Source organism: Canis aureus, chromosome 8 (assembly GCF_053574225.1).
Source record: "Canis aureus isolate CA01 chromosome 8, VMU_Caureus_v.1.0, whole genome shotgun sequence".
NCBI lineage: Eukaryota > Metazoa > Chordata > Mammalia > Carnivora > Canidae > Canis > Canis aureus.
In genome coordinates this window covers 56,707,180-56,729,627 of record NC_135618.1, presented here as the reverse complement: position 1 = coordinate 56,729,627, position 22,448 = coordinate 56,707,180, and the positions used below count along the sequence as shown (strand labels likewise).

Below are 22,448 nucleotides of genomic sequence, written 5' to 3'. Positions count from 1 at the left end.
AGCATATCTGTGAACTACACCACGGGGAAAGTTGATGTCTTTTCAACACGAGCATGGCATATCTCTTTCTATACACAAAGATTTTATGTGCTTCCTAAGTATTTTGTTGTAGTTGGAAATCGTGCCTAATTAGTTTAGTTGGTAAACATGAGTGATGTTCCTGTTTGTATGTATATTTCATTACTTTACTGACCTAGTTGCAGCTGATAACTTTGTTACTTCTTTAAATCTCTATGTATGTAATATCATCCATCATGTTTTTATTTCTTCTTTTCCTATTATTTATTTCAGTGATTTCTCTTTCATCTCTGATTTATGGGTTAGACTCCAAAATAATGTGTAACTGTATAATTGTTTGCAGCAATAGCATATAAAGGTCATATGATTTCACCCCTATTAGGCATTCCAAAAATGTAACAAGGACTGGTGGAGTCTTATGTAAATGCAAATGTCCTAATCTCAGTGGTTCCTGATGGAAATCTACAATCACTTTTTGTGTCTTTTTGGAGCCACACACCTTTTAGTACCTGATGTTTGAGCCTTTATTCTGTGACTTTGTCATAAGATTGGCAGGCACGGGGGCAGGGGGAGGGGCAGTTGGTTAAGTGTCTGCCTTCTGCTCAGGTGACCCCGAGGTCCTGGGATGGAGCTGTGTTGGGCTCCCTGCTCAGCGGGGAGTCTGCTTCTCCCTCTCCCTCTGCTACCCCCTTGCTTGTGTTCTCTCTCTGTCAAATAAATAAATAAAATCTTTTTTTTTAAGGTTTTATTCATTTATTCATGAGAGACACACAGAGAGAGGCAGAGACACAGGCAGAGGGAGAAGCAGGCTCCATGCAGGGAGCCCGATGCGGGACTCGATCCCAGGACCCCGGGATCACGACCTGAGCCAAAGGTGGATGCCTAACCACTGAGCCACCCAGGCACTCCAATGAATATAATCTTTAAAAAAAAAAAAAAAAGATTAGCAGCTGTGTGACTTAAAGGCAAAATACTGAATTTGCAGTAGTCCAGACATACCGAGAAAACAGTCGCGTTGCACTTAGACTGAGGAAGGAGCTGAAGAATTTGAAATGGAACAGACGTAGCCATATGTTAATAATAACTTATAAAGAAGTTGGTGGCAGGTCACGGAGCCATGGACTTCATTGCAGCCTTTGACTCTTAGAGCAGTCTTTAGGAATAGAGACCTTGCGACCCATAGATTTATTTTTATTTTTATTTTTTTTAAGATTATTTATTTATTTATTCATAGAGACACACAGAGAGAGAGAGGCAGAGACACAGGCAGAGGGAGAAGGAGGCACCATGCAGAGAGCCTGACGTGGGACTCGATCCAAGGTCTCCAGGATCATGCCCTAAGCTGCAGGCGGCACTAAACCGCTGCGCCACCGGGGCTGCCCTACCCATAGATTTAGATGGAGGTTCTAACACCCTTCTCCCAGAGAAAAAAATCACACACACACACACACACACACACACACACACACGCATTTGCACATGATTTCACGGACTCCACAGACTTCTTCAAGCCCAGAGCCAAGAACCCCAGGATTAAAGAATCCGGCTAGTTCCTGGAGAGATGCGTAGCCATGCTCCCATGCTGTGAACTGGTCTCTGGAGCTTACAGGTGTGCACCTCACATGTTGGTGTGTGCTGTCTTGCTCGCCTCCAAAACACACCCTGACACCTGTGTGAGAGCCTTCCTCAGAAAAGCCAAAATGTGGCATTCTCGTTGATGAGATTTGGCAATCACATTAAAGTACTTTTGCTGAATAATCGGCTTCTTTAGGCAGTAAATTCATTCCAGAATGCTTTCAAAGCTTTCAGATGAGGGCTTTTATTTTTTTATTTTCTAAGATTTTATTTATTCATGAGACACATACACACACACACAGAGAGAGAGAGAGAGAGAGAAGCAGAGACACAGGCAGAGGGAGAAGCAGGCTCCATGCAGGGAGCCTGATGCAGGACTCGATCCCAGGATCCAGAATCATCCCTGAGCCAAAGGCAGATGCTCTCCCACTGAGCCACCCAGGGATTCCAGATGAGGGCTTTTAAAAACTAAAACCACTCTAGGGCAGCTGGAGTACAGTAAACAGTGAGCTGGACTTGGGTCAACACTGTACCAGCGCTCTCCCTGCACTTGGTTACCCGTGCCTCCCTGCTGTGCTCCCACACCGGTCAGACAGGGCTCCCGAGCCACGTGGGGACAGCCCTGGGAGGCTTGAGAAGTTGGCATGAGGTAAGGAGGCATCATAAGACAGTGAGGAAGCAGTACAAGACAGCAGGTTAGCCCTGGGAAAAGTAGGCAAGTTAGATTTCATCTCACCACCAGGGGCCAAAATAAATTCCAGACAGATTAAGGATTTCAAGTAAAAAATGAAACTATAATATAGAGGAAGAGGTGGAAAGTTCTTCATGCTCTGACATAGACTACAGAGAATGAGTAATAAAAGGTAACCTATAGATTTAGCCACGCAAGTTTTTTTTTTTTAAGATTTTGTTCATTTATTCACGTGAAACAGAAAGGCAGAAACAAAGGCAGAGGGAGAAGCAGGCTCCCTGCAGGGAGCCTGATGCAAGACTTGATCCCAGGACCCTGAGATCATGACCTGAGCCACTCAGCTGCCCCAAGCCATGCAATAATTAAACTGTCATTACCATAATTAAAATTATAAAATGACTAGTTGGAAACAATTGAGAGCAGCCACATGGGAAGGTTAATACCCTTAATGTACAAAGCTCCCCTAATAATCCGTTTAAATATGTGCACTCTAATGAGCAAATACCATCAACAGGATGCTCACAGATGACCAGTAAGTGTATGAGATTCATTTCAAAATTACAGCTAATCGAAGAAGCCCAAAGCTTTCAGGACAGCATTTTTTACTTCCCAGATGGGCAAAGCTCAAAACAGTAATACGTTCCTGTCTTGGGAGAGCTGAGAAAGGGCCGAGTATCCAGTCTTATCCAGGTGGGGATATAAATGGGCATTCTTTTCCAGAAAGAAATTCGCCATTGGGTCTTAAGAACTGCTTCTGAGATCAGAACCCTCACCATCCACTGCATCCTCTAGTCTCTTACCCTTATGGATCCCTCTCCTGAAGTGTCACACACACACACACACACACACATGCTTTGTTTAGTCCTCTTCCTTGTCTGACCAGACTCAGTCACAGCAGGGCCTCTGACCTCTCATCCAGCACCTCCAGCACCAGCCTTTTCCCTCCACCTGTCCTTGAGCCTGCCAGCCTGACTCGATCATCTGGGGCTTCTTCCCGCCTGTACCTGGGATGCAGGGCATGGTCCACAAAGACCGTCCGGCCGCACAGGTCCGGGCAGCCAAGTTGTTCTGGCCTGCAAGCTCAGCTGGCCTTTGCAGACCGCCTCCCTGCCCTTGGCCCCTTGTCCGATCCCGTTTTCCTAAGTGCTTTTGCCAGACTTTTACTTTTCTCAGACCTACTCCACCCTGCCCCAGACACACCCACTCTCCTTGGATGACCTGCCTAATGTCCTGGTTTCCAGAGAAAACGGGCTGCTGCTGCCCCGTCCCGGTCCCACAGGCTCAAGCCGCCCAGTCTGAGTGGTCACTGCTCCCCGGGGCCTGCCCGTGCGCCCGGAGCATTTACAGCTTCCAGATCTCCGTGGGCTCCTCCCAACCGCATTCCTGTCCCCTCTGCCTGGCTTCACGTCCTCAGGGTGCACGGCTTCTTCCTGGCCCTCCCTGGGGACCGCCTGTGCGGTCCCCTGCTGTGTCCGGCTCCGCTCCCATGGGGTTCCTGAGCAGCTTTCTGGGCCGAGCCTGCAGCTCTGCAGACCTGCGTTCCGAGCCAGCTCCCCCCAGAGTGCTGTTTGCTGCTCCTGCCCGTGCCTCACTCTGAATTTTCCTTCCAGACACTGCTCCCTGTGCTTCGGCACCGCAGACCCGAAACCACACTGGATACCTCCACCAGCACACGTTCAGCAGACCCCTTAAATCCAGGATTTCCAGAGCTGACCGTGCTGACCTCGCCCTCAGATCCTCGCTATCTAGCCGGTCACTCAAGATAGAAACATGATGATCATTCTAGGGGATTCCTTCTCCCTTCGCATCCACGCCATGTCATGAAGTCCTGTCTTGTTTCTTTGTAATAACTCTCTGTCCTCTCCTCTCCTTAACCCCTGCTTTAGGCTGGATCGTCCTTTTTCTCACATAGATCTTGTGTTCTCAAGTCTCTTGAGATTTATTTTTATTTATTTATTTGAGAGAGAGAGCACAAGCAGAGGGGAGGGGTAGAGGGAGAAGCAGACTCCCATTGAGCAGGGAGCCCGATGCAGGACATGATCCCAGGTCCCCAGGATCATGACCTGAGCTGCAGGCAGACACTTAACCTACTGAGCCACATGGGCCCCCTCTCGGGTCTCTTAATACTCAGCTCCTCAATTTCCCTGCAGGCAGCATGTCTTCCCTCCCCCTCCACGCATCTTCCACACTGTTGCCAGAAAGATCCTTCCAAAAAAAATACTTGTAATACTGATAGCTTACATTTATTTGGATGTTTACTATGTGCCGGGCACTAGCAGCTCATTTAATGCCAAATCAGTACCGTATTATCCCCTTTTGCAGGCAAGAAAACAGGCACAGAGAGATTTGGGAACTTGTCTGAGGTCACAAAACTGGGAAGTCTGTCTCCAGAGTCTGTGCTCTTAACCACTTATGTCATAACAAAAACCATGTTTTGAGCTTTCAAGGAATTAGCACTTTGTGTATAAAATTTCTTTCAGTCCACTCAATTCTATAAATTGAAGTTCTTAATATTTCCAGTTTTACAGGTGAGGAAATAGGGTGCACGGAGACATTACGTAACCTGCTCAGAGTAGCACAGCTCTTAGGTGGCGGCCAGGGCTTTGGCCACCAGCAAAGGTGCCCTGGACTGTCCGTCTTTGCCACCGCATCCCTCACAAGGAGCCAGCACACTTTTATGAATTCACACTTTTATATGAGTATTTCTCTGTTCTTTTAGAGTTGTGGGTGGCAAAAGAGGTGTAGGAATCGATTTCATGATTTGGAATATTCCACGAGTCCTTAGGAACACAATCATAATAGCATAATATGCTGTTACACAATAGTCATAACAGCATGCTATAGCACCACAGGTTGACCTGTTGTCTCCACTGGTAGTTCCTGAAATTATCCATGGTAGGAAAATTATCTCATAAACTGAAGACCCTACAGGAGATAGTTTAAGGTGGTTGACTGAACTCGTGTGTATGTTTCTTCTTTCTCACTGAAATCCACTGAGGGCATCTGGGTGGCTTAGTCGGTTAAGCAACGGACTGTTGGTTTCAACTCAGGTCATGATATTGGGGTCATGGGATTGAGCCCTACCTTGGGCTCCATGCTCAGCAGGGAGTCTGCTTAAGATTCCCTCTCTCCCTCTCCCTCTGCCCCCTTTCTTGCCCCTCAAATAAGTAAATCTTTAAAATTCATTGAAATGTTAGGAAAGGGATTTTTTTTTTAATTTTGGGGAATTAAAAAATGTGGTATCGAAGGCCATTCAGGAAAAGTTCCAGATAACTGATTAAGAAGTAGCTCTGAGGCTGACTACAGCAGGTGCTGTTTTATTTGTTCATTCGTTGTCCAAGGTGGGACAGTAGGATGTCAGAAAATCCTCAGGCTATTACATCCATTTGAAAAGAAAAAAAAAAGAAGAAGAAGCAGGCTACTGACAAAAAGACCTAGAGTTCTTGGAAATTAAAAAATCTGTCACCAATTCATAAAGAGTGTCAGGGGACTAAAAGAGAAACAGTCTTTAGAAAAGAAGTAAAGTAAGTTTCTGTGTTCTTTCGTTTTTCAGGATATAGGGCTCCCCTCAAGGTACATCCTCAGGAATAGCACTAAGAAAACAAAGCAGAATCATTTACTAGGTCATTACAGACTCAGAGGAGTATCCCTCCGCTTCCTGAAAACCTCCTGTCCTTTTTTTTTTTTTTTTTTTAAGATTTTATTTATGAGAGACACACAGAGAGAGAGAGAGGCAGAGACACAGGCCGAGGGAGAAGCTGGCTCCATGTAGGGAGCCCGACGTGGGACTTGATCCCGGGTCCCCAGGATCATGCCCTGGGCCGAAAGCAGCGCTAAACCCCTGAGCCACTGGGGCTGCCCCCCTTCCTGTCCTATTTTTTTTTTAAGTTTTTTTGTTTTTTATTTATTTATGATAGTCACACAGAGAGAGAGAGAGAGAGGCAGAGACACAGGCAGAGGGAGAAGCAGGCTCCATGCACCGGGAGCCCGACGTGGGACTCGATCCCGGGTCTCCAGGATCGCGCCCTGGGCCACAGGCAGGCGCTAAACCGCTGCGCCACCCAGGGATCCCCCTTCCTGTCCTATTAATGCAATTAAGTTATGTTGACTTTCACACAGAAAGACTATCTTTTTGCCTTTCTGGCAACCATAAAGATGCTGCTGCTGCGGATGATGATGATGATGATCTGAATGGTTCTTAACTGGAAACAGTCTGACACCCCCCCCCCCCCCGATTGGGCAAAATCTCCAGACATTTTTTGTTGTCATCCCTGGGGAGGGGGGGCTTGTTGCTGCTGGCTTCTGCGCAGGTAGGATCCAGGGATGCTGTTAACACTCTGCAGTGCCCTGGACAGCCTCCCACAAGAGAGGATTATTTAGACCAAAGTGTTGAAAGTGCCAAGGTTGAGAAATAGTTAACTCTAAACTGCCTAGCGGACTTGAAACCAGAACTGCTCCTTAATCCCCCGAGATGTCAGAGGCATAAGAAGTTAAAAGCTGCAAGCTGCAAACTGGCAGTCCTCTTTATGTTCAACTATCCTAACACTTTACTAGAAAGTAGATAAAATCTCTAACATTTCATGTCCCTAGTCTGCCTGCACAGTGAAATTTCCAGTGTGACATCAAGAATGATACTCAGCCTGGGGAAGAAAACATCCGTAGTTGGAACAATTCTTTCTTTCTTTCTTTCTTTCTTTCTTTCTTTCTTTCTTTCTTTCTTTCTTTCTTTCTTTCTTTCTTTCTTTCTTTTCTTTCTTTCTCTCTTTCTTTCTCTCTTTCTTTCTCTCTTTCTTTCTCTCTTTCTTTCTCTCTTTCTTTCTCTCTTTCTTCTCTTTCTTCTCTTTCTTTTTCTCTTTCTTTTCTTTTTTAAGGATTTTATGTATTTATTTGACAGAGAGCACAAGCAGGAGGCGTGGCGGGCGGAGGGAGAAGGAGAAGCAGACTCCCCTCTGAGCAGGGAGCCCCATTTGGGGCTCGGTCCCAGGACCCGAGATCACTACCTGAGCCGAAGGCAGATGCCCCCCAAGCGCCCCGGTACCTCTCTGTCATCATTGTCAGCCTGTGTGCTCCTTTGTTCGGGGAGCTCGGGCGCAGGCTGCAGTCCTCCTTTGACCAGGGCTGCAGCCGGCCAGGACTAATCAGCACTGGCATGGGAAGTTAGAGCTCTTGCCACCTTCCTGAAGAGATTTCCTCACCCAACACTAGGCGGGTATAGATGTCGAACACCCAGATTCTTCCCTCCTCCACCTCCCTTCCCTCCCCTCCCCACGACAGTACTGTGGTGAGGTCTTCAGGAGATTGAATCCCCTTAGTCTTTGTCTCTGAAAACTGTCATTATTTTAGGGGCGCCTGGCTGGCTCAGTTGGAAGAGCAGGCGACCTTTGATCTCAAGGTTATGAGTATAAGCCCCACACTGGGCATAGAGATTACTTTTTTTTTTTTAAAGATTTTTAATTATTTATTCATAGCGACACACACACACACAGAGAGAGAGAGAGAGAGAGAGAGGCAGAGACACAGGCAAAGGGAAAAGCAGGGTCCATGCAGGGAGCCCGACGTGGGACTCGATCCCGGGTCTCCAGGATCACGCCCTGGGCTGAAGGCAGCGCTAAATGGCTTCGCCACAGGGGCTGCCCTAGAGATTTTTTTTTTTTAATCTTGTTATTTTGCCTTTATCTTTGAAATGTTTGCATTTGATGTACAATTGTAGATTGGCTTTTTTCATTCAGCACTTTAAGATGTCACGCCATTCTGTTGTCCTTTGGTCATGACGTTTCTGGTGACGAGTCAGCCATCATTCTTACATTGCTCCCCTGCCTGTTTGAGAGCTCTTTGTTCTTTCTGTCTGCTTTCAAGATTTTCTCTTTCTCCACAGTTTGACCTTGATCTTTTAGGTGTGCCTTTCTTTGTGTTCATCCTGCTTGGAGTTTTCTGCATTTGCATCAGTGATGGATATAGTTCATTACATTTGGAAACTTCGGGGGCACTTGGTTGGCTCAGTTGGTATAGCATCCAACTCTTGATTTCGGCTCAGGTCATGATCTCAGGGTCATGGGGTCGAGCCCTGCGTTGGGCTCTGTGCTCAGTGCAGAGTCGGCTTCTCTCTTTCCTCTTTCCCTCTGAACGTGCACACACACACATTCTCTCTCTCTTTCTCATAAATAAATTTATTTTAAAAATATGGAAGCTTCTCAGTCATGGGTTATCCGATATTTCTTCTGCCCCATGTTCTTTCTTCCCTCTGGCACTCTTATTACAGGTATCATAGCCTAATATTGTCCCACTGATTTGGGGTACTTTGTTCTAATTTTTTCCCACTCTATTTTAGTGTTGATAGTTTGTTTCAACTTCCAAATCTCTGATGAAACCCTTCATGTACTCATTCATTCTGTCCACCTTTTGACTAGATCCTTTCATGGACTTAATCAGAGTCCCTGCAAAAATAATTCCAACAACAACAACAAAAGAAAAATAATTCCAACATCTTGGCTGTCTTTGGACCTAGTTCTCTTGACTGTGTATCTTGATAATGCATCATATTTTCTGTGTTTCTCCTCTGGTGACTTTTGACGGAACGACAAATGTGTGTAGAAACCGAGCGTGGCGTGCTTCCTCTGCCGGGCCGATCGTGTGAGGACTCCGGTCCATCTAGTCTGTTGTTGCAGGAGTCTAGGCTTTGTTGGTGCTTTGGATACACTCAGTTCACCATAGACTTCAACTGATTTGAGGGTGGGACTAAATTTCCCCTTGGCAGGACTTGTTTATCTGAGTTCTCCTGCCTTACCTTCGCACTTAGTAGGACTCATGTGCCCACATCAAGAGAATTTCCCCAGCTCTCTTGCCTTCCCTCTGGTAGAGAACCAGTGCCTGATATTCCTTTTTTTTTTTTTTTTTTTGATATTTTATTTATTTATTCATGAGAGACCCAGAGAGAGGCAGAGACCTAGGCAGAGGGAGAAGCAGACTCCCTGCAGAGAGCCCAGTGCAGCACTTGATCCCAGGACCCCAGGATCATGACCTGAGCTGGAGGCAGATGCTCAACCGCAGAGCCACCCCGGTGTCTCGCAGTGCCTGATATTCTTTTTAAGGCCCAAAGTCCTGCAGGGCTCCTGTCAATCCCTGTCCCCATTGCTCTTTAGCAGGCTCTGCCTGTCTGAGCCTTGGGTGGCCCCAGAGTGAGGGATGTCTCAGCTGTCGCATCTCCTCCTTCAGTAGTGGACTACCATTACCTCCTCTTCTGTGTAAGGCCCTTAAGCCCTGGAAGTCCCCCTGCTTGGCCCTCAACTTCATTCAGCAGGTCCCATGCACCCAAGCCGAAGGGGATTGAGATGGCTGCAAGGGTTCCCCCACAGCTGTGTCACCTTGAGTGTATCCTTCCCAGGCTGTCTCTCGTACCTCTGTCCTCCCTGCCTTAGCATACCCTTCTGCTATCTGACATCCAAGCTTCCAGCTCCAACTCACTTGCTACGTCTCAAAAACCTTCCTGGTCTGGTATCTTACATTTGTATCAGATGCCCTCCCAAGGCCTCTAACCTTTGGCATCTTATTAACTTCTCTGTGCATAGGTTTCTCATCTCCGAAAAGGGCATGATAATAGCATCGATCACATAGTTAGCCTGAGGATTCAGTGAGGTCATACATGTGATACATGTATCTGGAACCCAGAAGTTAAGAACCCGGATCTCGGGAGCAAAATTGCCCAGGTGTGAGCTCAAGAAACGTTAGCCATGATGGTGGTGATGACAACTCTACTCTGTGAGGCCCCGTGCTTCCCCAGGCAGAGCACTCATCGCACTGGAGTCTTGATTGCTTATTTTCCTTGACAGCCCTTGAGTCCTGTCAGAGCAGGGGCCATGTCTCTTACTCATGATGGCTCACGGAAGGGAACCCAACAAATATTTGTTCAGTGACTAACCAAATGAAAAGGTTAGTGTCAAATCATGCATTGCACCCACCTGTGGTTGAATGCAGTGATGGGCTGCATAGCTCCACTCAGTGAACATTTCATTATTCCAAATATCCTTTTGAGAAAAAGCCTCATTTAAAAAAAAAAATCAATATTCTATTTTGAGTCATCAACAGCATCCTTCCATCCATCAAGCTGTGGTGTTGGAACACTTTTCTTTGACCTTTATAAAAGTGTAAGTGAAGATTTATGGTGCTCTCCACCCAGAATCTATCCATCATCCATTAAGAGCAGCCTCACCTCATTTTTCCATTTTTTTTCCCCTCTATTTTGGGCACCACGCTAATCATGGAACTTTCTGGGCTACATCTATGATGTGCATTCCTCGTAGAAACTTAGAGGATCCACAATTATCTGAAGTTCAGCATTGCTTGCCTTTTAAAAATATGTGACGTTCCTTGTTATTTATAGAGATATACCCCAACATTCGTAAAGCACAGTTCTGAAGGTTGCAAATATTCTCTTTTTTCTCAAATGTTCTATTTTATTGTAGTCTCTTAAAAATTGCGTGAGATCGTTGGTACAAATATAAATAAAGTGAGGTACAGGAAGGTCAAGGGTTGTATTTTTAGAGCCCATGGTTAGTTTGAGGTGGAGCTAGGACCAGAGTCTAGCATGAAAATAAATTAAGGGTCAACTTTGGTCAGTGACCTTAAAATTGCTTTCTTTCTGAGGGTCCACAGACTTTGGTTCATATGTATTTTTTTTAATGGGTGTCTGCCCAATTTCCACACCCATGGAAATAAGGATAAAAATTGCCCCATAAGGGTACGTGTCATATAGGAAAATGTTATCACATATGCAAAAGTGCTTTCTTAAAAAAAAAAAAAAAAGAGGAGGAGGAATGTACAAATGTAAACTTCATCTAGGACTAGGGATCTGGTGATTACCTAGCTTATGGCCCATGAATTCTAGTTTCTTTTTTTTTTTTAATTTTTTATTTATTTATGATAGTCACACACAGAGAGAGAGAGAGAGGCAGAGACACAGGCAGAGGGAGAAGCAGGCTCCATGCACCGGGAGCCCGACGTGGGACTCAATCCTGGGTCTCCAGGATCGCGCCCTGGGCCAAAGGCAGGCGCCAAACTGCTGCGCCACCCAGGGATCCCGAATTCTAGTTTCTATGTCTGATTTATTTCTTGGTCAGAGAGACCTCCACGTTTTATAGGTTTTTCTTGACATATTTATTTATTTATTTTTGAAATATTTAAAAAATGTATTTGAGGGAGAGAGCACAAGCAGGGGGAGCAGCAGGAGGAGAAGCTGTCTCCCTGCTTGGCATGATCCCAGGACCCTTGAGATCATGACCTGAGCCGAAGGCAGATGCTTAAGCAGCTGAGCCACCCAGGCGCCCCCTTTCTTGAACTTTTTAAAGTGGTTTTCAAGTTGATGGTTTACAGTCAGTGATTCAGGCGTACCATTTCTGTTAAAATAGCAGCGTGGCATTGGCCAGGATCAGACTGGTAGGGCTTCGTGTCTGTTCTTAGTCATTCCCTGAATCACTGTGGAGGCCCTCCAGATGTTGTCCTACCTCTAGCCTGTACTATGCTGTTAGAATTTTCATTCTGAGCCTCAAATCCGATGCCACTCCACTGTGGAGAATCCATCGATGGCTCCCCGTGGCCCCCTAGTTCCCAGTTTATGGCTCTTTTCAGCCCTTACTCGGTGCCCAGGTGCAGGAGCCTGACCACATTCCCTCTCCCATCCTCTGTGGGTGTGCTTCTGTCTTATCTGAGATCTGCTTAGGCTGTTGCCCTGTGAAGCCTTTCCTGGCTTCTCTCTGCTCCCAGAAGCGCTGTAAATGGTTATTTACGTTGCTGTCTCCCAGAAGCGGGTAAATGGTTGTTTATATTGTATTAGCTCCCAAGGGTGGGGACTGCGGCTCATTTCTCTCCTTCGATCCTTTCCAGTTTTCAACATTTAGAGAGGGCTCCAGGATACTGGCTGAATGAATAAAGATGTAAATATCTCGGAGCAAGGCCATCCTAAGATGCCCTCTGTCCAGAGAGTTCTTTGGCCCTCTGTGGATACATACCTGCGGACCGCCAGGGCTGGCATTTTTATGCCTCAGTGGTGTGAGGTGCAGAGGACTAAGACGTTGGTCCTTTGATGAAGGCTTTTTGCTAGCTCGCCACATACTCAGCCTCTAAGTTTCTGTATATTACGTGCCTGTGATTCTCTTTGGTGGCCTCCAGCCCACGCGGTGTTATCACAACCAACCCTTTGTTGTAACAGAACAGGCTGCCCCGCTCCTGCTGTAAGGGTTGACGCAGCTTTTTGTCTCTCGTGGTCCAGATTCAACCGTAACTTCTGGGAGAAGCCAGAACAGCCTGGTCACTGCCGGAAAGTCTTTCCCAGATAAGATGTAGCTTGGGAGTTATCCGAAGGTGTTGGTGGATCCTCGTAATGCTCAGGACAGTTGACGCTCCCCGAACTCTGACTGGGTGCCAGGGACCCTGGTAATGAGATAACCGAGATAAATGGTGTTTCTAAACAATCATTGTGGTGGTGATATTATTACCATCATTCCCATCTTACCGTGGAGGACATGGACCCTCACGTTGGTGGCGTCCAAGCAACAAGGCTGGGATTCAGAATCAGGTCTGCCCAACCCTGGAGCCCTAACTTAGCTCCTACCATATTCAGTCTCCTTGTCCTTTGCCTACAGTGAGACTTAGAATCTGCTGTGTGTTGGCTTATCACTCAGCTTACCCTGCCCACGAAGGCAGGCGAGGCAACTCAATTATGAGTCATATACATCAGACCATGGACTAGGCCATCTTGACCCAGCAAGAGTGTATCTGTGGCCTGTTCTATAGAGACACCTCTGCCTGTTGTCGCTACTGCCAACCACTTACTGCTGGGGCCTCTCTCTGTCATATTCTGGTAGTTACCACCTGCCAGCTTGGGTACCCTGACCCTTCCTACACCAGGGTTCTCAGCTGTCGCCACACATTGGAATGGCCTGGGAAGCTTTCAAACAAAATATCAGGCCCTACTACACCCACCCCCACCCCCTGGAGGAGGCTCTGATTCAGTCATTCTGGGTTGGGGTCCAGGTATTATTTTTAAAATTATTGAGAGGGCTTTATATGTCATAAAGTTCACCCATTTTAGGTATACAGCTCCATGATTTACTTTTTTTTAGTAAATTGACAGCATTGTGTAACCATCACCACCATCTGATTGGACAAGAGTTGAATCACCCCATTAAGACCACTCGTGCTGCTGTCTGGTCTCTCCTCATGCCCAGCCTCAACCTAGCTAGCCCAGCTCTTTCTGCCTCTATGGATTTTCCTTTCTTTCTTTCTTTCTTTCTTTAATTATGTATTTATTTGAGAGAAGAGAGACCACAAGAGGGGAGGAGCAGTTGCAGAAGGAGAAGCAGACTCCCCGCTGAGCAGGGAGCCCAGCGTGGGGTTCCATCCCTGGACCCCGAGATCATGACCTGAAGCAGATGCTTCACCAACTGAGCCACCCAGATGCCCCTAGATTTGCTTTTTCTGGCCTTTTCCTAAAACTGGAATCATCCATTTTATTTTTAAATCCCCCAGGATTGTAAAGTATAGCCATGGTTAAGAATCGCTGTTATCTCTCTTTTTTTTTTTTTTTTTACACGACTGTTCCCTACATTCACTGTGGCTCAGAAGATCCATAGGTGCCTACTAGGGCTGTCTTTCCGATAAGCTGTAAGGATAATGGGTCCTTCAGATAAGCTATAAGCAAAATGGAGCTTGGCCTGAGAACTTAATGATCATTTATAACCTACTTTTTATGGGAACGTGCTCTTGAAAGTCCAAATGTGCTGACTTAGAAGCATTTAGAAGAGGCCTTGCACAACCTGTCTTAGGATGCAGAGCACCTCCCTACCAGTGGCCATAGCACTGAGTCAGAACTGAGCCCTTGAATTTGTGTGGCCTTGCCTTTGGGGTTCTCGAAAATGTTCTCACATTTTTGCATGTGGCTTTTCAGCTCCGCCTTGCCTTCTGTGTTCTTGGGCCAGTAAACTGGACCCCCTTCCTGGATCTCCTCCCCCTTAGCTCCTCCCCAGATTTAGCTCCACGTGCATTGTCCACCCTGAGATACTTTGCAAATTGCTCAGATTTCTGCCTGCTTAAATAGGCTTTGAAATCTCAAACTCAGCTCCTCCAGGTCCAAGCTGGCAGTGTACTTGACCTGAGCAGCCTGGAAGTGTCCCCCCTCCGTCCAGCACCCCCACCCGGACCACCAGACGGAGCCTGCAAAGTGTGCTGGTGGCAGGGAGCTTCCTTCCCACTTTGCCATAAGCAGAAATTGTTGGTGGAGCTTTTTAGACTTAGCACGTGGTTACAGCTGGGACAGCAAATAGATTCCATTTCATGTGCCAGAGGGGAGAAAGCCAACAACTGACCAAACAAAAGCTGCTGCATAAGCTTACATGTGTAGGAAGACAATACAACTCAATTCAGTTGATTTTAAAATATAACAGTTCATCTTAGTTGTTGATTGGAATTCAAATAATATTGTGGAGATTCAGTTAAGATTGATAAGGGTTTTGTGATTGCTGTTTCAATTAAAAAATAAATGTTACTTATCTCAGAAAAACTGTAAATATGTGGCCAGAGTGCCATCATTTGAAGAAATAATTTATGGCATAGAATGTGAAGTTTTAGATGTATTTCACTCACATTGTTACCAAAATACTTTCTATTTGATCATTTTCCCTCTGGTAAATATCCTTTTTCTTTTCAGTGTTATGCATGAGATCTTGTTTTGTTTTGTTGTTTTAAGATTTTATTTATTTATTTATTTATTTATTTATTTATTTATTTATTTATTTATGAGAGACACACAGAGAGAGGCAAATACAGGCAGAGGGAGAAGCAGGCTCCCGATGGGGAGCCTGATGTGGGACTCGATCCCAGGACCCCAGGATCACATTCTGAGCCAAAGGCAGATGCTCAACCACTGGGCCACTCAGATGCCCCTATGCACAGGGATCTTTTGTTTTTCTTTGCCCATACTTTCCCTTTAGAGTTCTATAAACCCTCTTATAAGACTTTTCAAACTCCTTTGTGGAATGCGTAACAAATTGTTTCATTTATAAAGTGTCAGAGAGTTCCTTTACATTAAAAATCCAATTAAGTAGCCTTCAGATCCCTTCCCAGAAACTTAAGAAGGCACCTAATCTAATGAGATGGAACAGGAAAAACTCACCCAGCAGTCCCTGGGCTCACTGTGAAGTCAGATGAATGTGTCTAAACTCAGCACGGAGGCTCAAGTGCATTTTCTAAGTGCTTGTACCAGGAGATGACAGCGTTGCCCCAAATCTGGTTCCTGGCAGGATAAAATATACCACTTAGCTGTGGGTCTGGCCGCTGTAATGTCCCTGCAAATATAAATCTCCTGCAGGCAGTGACTGTGTGCGCTATTGCCCTGTAGAATGAGATTCCTCAACTGATTGGTCATAGTTTATATTACTTACCAAGCATGCGCCTAGATATTTGCAGGTAACCAGAATTTCAAAGCAGTTGATTAAAATTTCTCTCCCTGCCCCATTCTTTTTCGCTGACATACTTAAGTGATTAAGTAAAAAACCCACAGAATTATGATCTCTCATGTGCATTGGTCGACCAGAGCCATCACTACTGTGATCTTGGGGCAATGCGAGGACACAGGTGTTTGAAGTAAGCGTTGGCTCTCGGGCCCTGCGTTTGTTTGCCGTCCCTGGGCAGAGATGGATTGAGTGGGGAAGGGCGAGCCGCCGCTCTCAAGGGCTCAGAATGGCTGCAGGGGTTGAAAGGAGCAATCTGGTGAAGTCTCGAGAAACTAGTGTCCCTTCCCTTCCAAAGAACAAATCAGGAAAGCCCAGAAATCCCCGTTCAGGGCAGCCCCGGTGACATCGCGGTTTAGCGCTGCCTTCGGCCCGGGCCGTCATCCTGGGGACCCGGGATCGAGTCCCACGTCGGGCTCCCTGCACGGACCCTGCTTCTCCCTCTGCCTATGTCTCCGCCTCTCTCTCCTCTCCTTCTGTGTCTCTCATGAATAAATAAATAAAATCTTCAAAAAAAGAAAAAGAAATCCCCCTTCAAAGTAAAGAGAATTTAGAAGTGATTAGAAAGGATGGAAGCTTTGTGGGAAGCTACACCTCCCTTGTACACAGATCAACTTAGCCAACTACAGCCTGCAGGCCAGCTCCAGCCCCACTCGGCTCACAAGGGTTTTTTAAATGGTTGCACTTTTAAATGGTTGAAAAAAATTTTTTTTTGCACTTTAAATGGTTGAAAAAAAATTTTTTAAAGAAGAATATTTTGTGACATCTGAAAATTATAAGAATTCGTGGAGCACCTGGGCAGCTCAATCCCTTAAGCATCCATCTGACTCTTGATCTCAGCTCAGGTCTTGATCTCAAGGTCACGAGTTCAAGCCCCCTGTTGGGCCCCACGCTGGACATGAAGCCCACTTAAAAAAAAGAAAAGTTACGTAATTCACCTGTCCGTGTCCGTAAGTCAAGTTTATTGGAACATAGCCAGGTCCATTCATTTATATGTTGTCCGTGGCAACTTCTGTGTTACAACAACAGAGCTCAGTGATAGCAGGAGCAATGGTGTGGCCTGTAAGCCTGAAATATTTATTATTTGGCCTTTCCAGAAAATGTTAGACGGCGCCTAAGACAGGCAATTTTGTTTATTTAAATCTAGTCCGGAAACATGTTTGTGAGCAGGCAACAGAAAGAAAATAATAGTTACAATATTTCAGCGGTTTGGAGGGAGGTGGGTGGATGGAGGAGAGAGATACTTTCTGATCTCTCCCTGTCACCAGCATCGCCAATGCTGGGCCTCCCATTTGGACTGTATTAACAGAGTCAGCCACCCCCATTCATTTTGGCAGCAGCTTCTCAGACACGAGGTGGAATGTCTAAGAAGACAAAATACACCTCCAGATCAGCCTCGCATACCAGTCCTGAGTGACTCCCAAAAGCCGCCTCATGAGGTTTGTACCACACCCTGTGAGAGTCACTGGTGTAGACCCGAGGTTGGCACATTGGTTGGTAAACAGCCAGATAGTAAATATTTTGAGCTCTGCCGGCTGTATGGTCTCTATTGGAGCAACTTAGCTCTGCTGTTGTGGCATGAGAGCAACCCATTGATAATACATAAACTAATCCGCCTGGCTGTGCTCCAATAAAACTGTATTTGTGCACATGGAACCAGAATCTCATGTAATTCTTGTGCATCATATTATATAGTCCACTTTTGAATCTTTTCCCAAACCATGTTATTTTTTATAAAGATTTATTTTTATTTATTTATGATAGACATAGAGAGAGAGAGAGAGAGGCAGAGACACAGGCAGAGGGAGAAGCAGGCTCCATGCACCGGGAGCCCGATGCGGGACTCGATCCCGGGACTCCAGGATCGCACCCCGGGCCAAAGGCAGGCGCAAAACTGCTGAGCCACCCAGGGATCCCCCTCAAACCATTTTAAAGTAAACACTAGGGGCACCTAGCGGGCTCAGTGGTTGAGACATGATCCTTGAGTCCCATATGGTACTCCCCTTCAGGGAGCCTGCTTCTCCCTCTGCCTATGTCTCAGCCTCTATTTCTGTGTCTCTCCTGAATAAATAAAAATCTAAAAAATAAATAAAGTAAAATCTATTATTACTTTGCTGGCCATTCCAAAATAGGCAGTGAGCTAGACTATACCTGTAGGCCATAGTTTGCTGACCCCTGGTAATATGGGTAGTTTGATTTCTGTATTTTTTTAATGAAAAAATATTAATTTTGGAAGGCACTATCATTTTAATTTGGTCATTATGGATTTTACTGTGGAAGGCAGTTCTAATTTTCTGCCTATTGCTGTTGAATTTTTTTCTTGCCAGCTCTTTTGAAATCTAGAAAGATCTTATTTTCAACTCCTTCTGTATTTTTGGGACAGCCATTTACTTTTTCATTAATTCATTCATTGTATATTTATGAAGCACCTGCTGTGTAGCAGGCAGGTTGAAGACAGATGCTGGACAGGGGACTGATGGACAAGATAGACTTGGTCTCTGGTCCTACGGAACTCTCTGGCTGGGATGGGGTCAGTCAAGTGCAGAGCTTGGAAGAGCACAGCATGCACTGAAGGTGTGAACTGGAGCACTTGTTGCCATGGCTCCCAGAATACCTGCATCATGCAGCTGTGTGTGGCCTGAATGCCATAGTCAGCATCCTGGGAAACAAGATGCCATTCACAGCCGTGGTGTTGGGCCTTTGAGTGTAGCCATAGCGGAAACTTCTCCAGAAGTCAGTCCGCGATTAGAGTTGAAAATTGTCAGGCCGGTCGGAGATTCTCCTTTGACCCTGTGTCCTGGTTTAAGCACCTCTGTCTGTCTTTGGTACATCGAACTGCTTCAGATTGGGAGCGTTTCCATTTTCTCCTGGCCCAGGAAGGGGGCTGCGTGAGACTCCTGTCAGCCACAACCTCAGGGTGGGACGTTACTACAACCAGTCAGGGGAGAAAGGGGGACGACGAGGCCTGCACAGCCCTGCTTCTGTTAGGCTTTGGGAGTCATGAGGGGCAAATGCTACACTTTCCCAAAAAGGAATCAGGGAATTGAAACTGCTGCCTGATGTAAGCCGTGTTTGAATGACTAGTGCAATTGCCCAGTGGCTCGCATAGGAAAAAACAAACCCCAGAGTAAACGGCGAGCGGGAGGTGCTTTCCTGCTTTGCATTGTTTTCCCAGTTTCGGACAGGAAGCATTCAAGTGTGTTTTCAAGCACAGAACGTTGGACACAAAGAAGGCTCTGACAAAGTAGAAAAAAGACCCATACACAAAAAGTTTGGGTCTGTGTAGCAAAATGTCTGGTTTGAAACAATCTGATTTAGCAAGTATTATTTTTAAAAATTTTTTGGATCACTTTGTCTTTAAGATGCAATGATAGGTTTATTACGGTGCCTCCCCTTATTTGCTTTATTAATGAACTTTAAAAATCTGACCAAAAATCAGATCTCAGGGATCCCTGGGTGGCGCAGCGGTTTAGCGCCTGCCTTTTGCCCAGGGTGCGATCCTGGAGACCTGGGATCGAATCCCATGTCGGGCTCCTGGTGCATGGAGCCTGCTTCTCCCTCTGCCTGTGTCTCTGCCTCTTTCTCTCTCTCTCTCTGTGTGACTATCATAAATAAATAAAAATTAAAAAAAAAATGAACAAAAGACCTAGTTAGATGTTTTCTCAAAGAAGATATACATGTGGCCCACTGGTATATGAATCGGTGTTCAATATCACTAATAATCAGGCAAACACAAATGAAAACTGTAATGAAGTACCACCTCACACCTGTTAGGATAGCTACCGTAAAAGACACAAGAGATAACAGATGTTGGTGATAATAGAAATTGGAACCCATGTACACTTTAGTGAAAACATAGTTATTATTGGAAAACAGTATAAAGGTTCTTCAGAAAACTAAAAATAGAGCTACCCTATGATCCAGCAAGCCCAGTTGCTGGGTATATATCTAAAGGAAATGAAATCAGTATTTCAAAGATACCTGCATTCCTATATTCATTGTAGAATTATTCACAATAACTAAGATAGGGAAACAACCTAAGTATTGGTTGATGGATGAATGGATAAAGATGTGGAGAGTGTCTATGTACACACACACACACACACACACACTGGAATATTATTCAACCGTGAGAAAGAAGGAAATCCTGCCATTTGCAAGAACATAGATGAACCCTATGGATAATACTTTAAGTGAAATACGCCAGACAGAGAAAGACAAATACTATATGATCTCATATTTGGGATCTTAAAGAAAAAAAAAGAAAAGAAAAAGTCAAATGTATAGAAACAGAAAAAAATGATGGCCACCTGGGTCTAAAGGGTGAAAAGCTATAAGTCAAAGGGTATAAGCCTTCCGTTATAAAATGAATAAGCTCTGGGGAGTATAATAATCCTGTATTATATACTTGAAATTTGCTAAGAGAGTAGATTTTAAGCATTCTTACAACTACTGTTACAAAAAAGGGAACGGTGAAAGGTGATGAATGTGTTCATTAACCTGATTAATCATTTTACAATATATGTAAACTGAATTAGCACATTATACACTTTAAATATATACAGTGTTATTTGTCAATTAAAGTTCAGTAAAGCTGGGGGAGAAGTAATCTTTCCCGCTAATAGGTAACTTTTAATAATTGCAGTAGATTTTAAAAATCTGGTTAAAATGTTAGATTGGGGCAGCCCGGGTGGCTCAGTGGTTTAGCGCTGCCTTCAGCCCAGGGCATGATCCTGGAGACCCAGGATTGAGTTCCACGTCAGGCTCTCCCTGCATGGAGCCTGCTTCTCCCTCTGCCTGTGTCTCTGCCTCTCTCTCTGTGTGTGTTCTCATGAATAAATAAATAAAATCTTAAAAACAAAAATAAATAAATAAAAAATAAAAAGATATTGTGGGGGAGCCAGGCTGGCTCAGGAGGCTAGGCATCCAACTCTTGATTTGGGCTCAGATCATGATCTCAGGGTCATGAGATTGAGCCCTGAACCCAGTGTGGAATCTGCTTGAGATTCTGTCCTCTCTCTGCTTCTTCCCCTGCATGGATGGGTACCTTCTCTCTCAAATAAATATATAAATAACTAAATCTTTACAAAAAAAAAAATACATTGGATGTCTCTCTAAAATAAATTTTATCAATGTAATACAGAATGTCCACAAAGCAGGAGACATAGGATAAACCTGTTTTTAAGGAATATGTTAACATTTTCGTATCATTAGTTCCGTGTATATATCTGCATCTCCAGATAGATTTCTAGATAAAGTACCTCTAAATTTATTATTTCATTTTGTTGTTGTTGTTTCTTGTTTTTCTTGAAGTTCGATTTGCCAACATATAGCATAACACCCAGTGCTCATCCCATCAAGTGCCCTCCTCAGTGCCTGTCCACGCAGTTACCCCAACCCCCTGCTCACCTCCCCTTCTGCAACCTTTGACCTCTAAATTTATTTTATTTTATTTTATTTTTTTTTGACCTCTAAATTTAAATTAAAGAGTTGTTATTTTGAAAAAAGGACAGGAAATATATGGATTTTTTTGTGTTTTGGACACTCTTAGGTATATGTTCTGTTGCACTTTTGTGCAGATTGTCATTTGGACCCCTTGTTTTAAGTTAGAGTTATGCTTCACATGAAGTTATGCTTCAATTGAAACCATATCAAGCATGTCACAGAAAAATGTAATTAACATACTGTTTTTTAAAACTTAAAAGTATGTATATGCATATGTTTGTATGTATATATATACACACACATATATCTACACATACACACACACACACACATAGTTTAGAAAGTTAAATAATAGCAAAAACTTATCCCAGTGGGTTCTCTTTCTAGTTATCCCATTGTCTCAGTTGAGATTCCCCAACCATAGAGGCAACTATTTTCAAATTTCTGTTTTCAAATTTCTGTTTATTCTGGCATTTAGTCATGTCTATACTTAGAGATAATAGGTAAACTGATATCCTTCAAGTTACCAAGTTTTAGTTATTACTTATTGGCTTCCCATCCTGATAAATGAGGGTTTAGTGCTCTTATGTGACTTTCTTCTCTGCTTCTGCTCCCTTATCCTTCCAAGTTATATTACAATTTTTTGATATATTACTGTTTGATATCTACATTAGTATATCTGACCAGTTATCTGCAGCAAAGCGTACTAGTGTACTATGACTCTTTCTGATGGACTTTTTCTTTTTCCTGAAGTTAGTATTCGATTTGTTTTTACATTTGATGTCTTTCTTTTTTCTTTCTTTCTTTCTTTTTTTTTTTTTTAAGATTCTATTTATTTATTCATGAGAGAGGCAGAGACTTGGCAGAGGGAGAAGCAGGCTTCCTGCAGGGAGCCTGATGTGGGACTTGATCCCGGGACCCCGGGATCACACCCTGAGCTGAAGGCAGACAATTGACCACTGAGCCACCCAAGCATCCCCATTTGCTTTATTTTCTTTGTGGCTATTGCATTGCTGTGTTCATACCTACCCACCCCCGCCCCCCACCCCCACCCCCGCCAGAAGCCCTGATTTGAATTGTTTGCAGTTGTTTGTATTGTATTTGATTTTTTATTTCAAATTACTCATGTGAGATTGCTGGGAAAAGATGCACACAGTTGTTTCTGCTGTACCACCAAGCTATTGCTTTCTCATACTTGCTAATGGCCCACATTGGGATTT

General features: G+C 44.6%; 1 protein-coding gene and 1 long non-coding RNA gene across 4 annotated transcripts in view; one reads left to right on the top strand and one right to left on the bottom strand.

The window, feature by feature from the left end:
* ARHGAP17 (Rho GTPase activating protein 17) overlaps positions 1-22,448 on the top strand; it is a 93,407-nt gene that overhangs the window by 11,304 nt on the left and 59,655 nt on the right. The window lies entirely within an intron of this gene.
* The window catches only part of LOC144319238 (uncharacterized), a 40,531-nt gene continuing 29,288 nt past the window's right edge, over positions 11,206-22,448 (bottom strand). The window contains exons 5-6 of one of the 2 annotated variants that reach the window (XR_013385127.1): positions 15,447-15,566; positions 11,206-12,706 (exon numbers count right to left, since the gene is read on the bottom strand). This is a non-coding gene — a long non-coding RNA (uncharacterized LOC144319238). The remainder of the gene's footprint in view (positions 12,707-15,446; positions 15,567-22,448) is intronic. The other variant, XR_013385128.1, reaches the window with a different exon arrangement.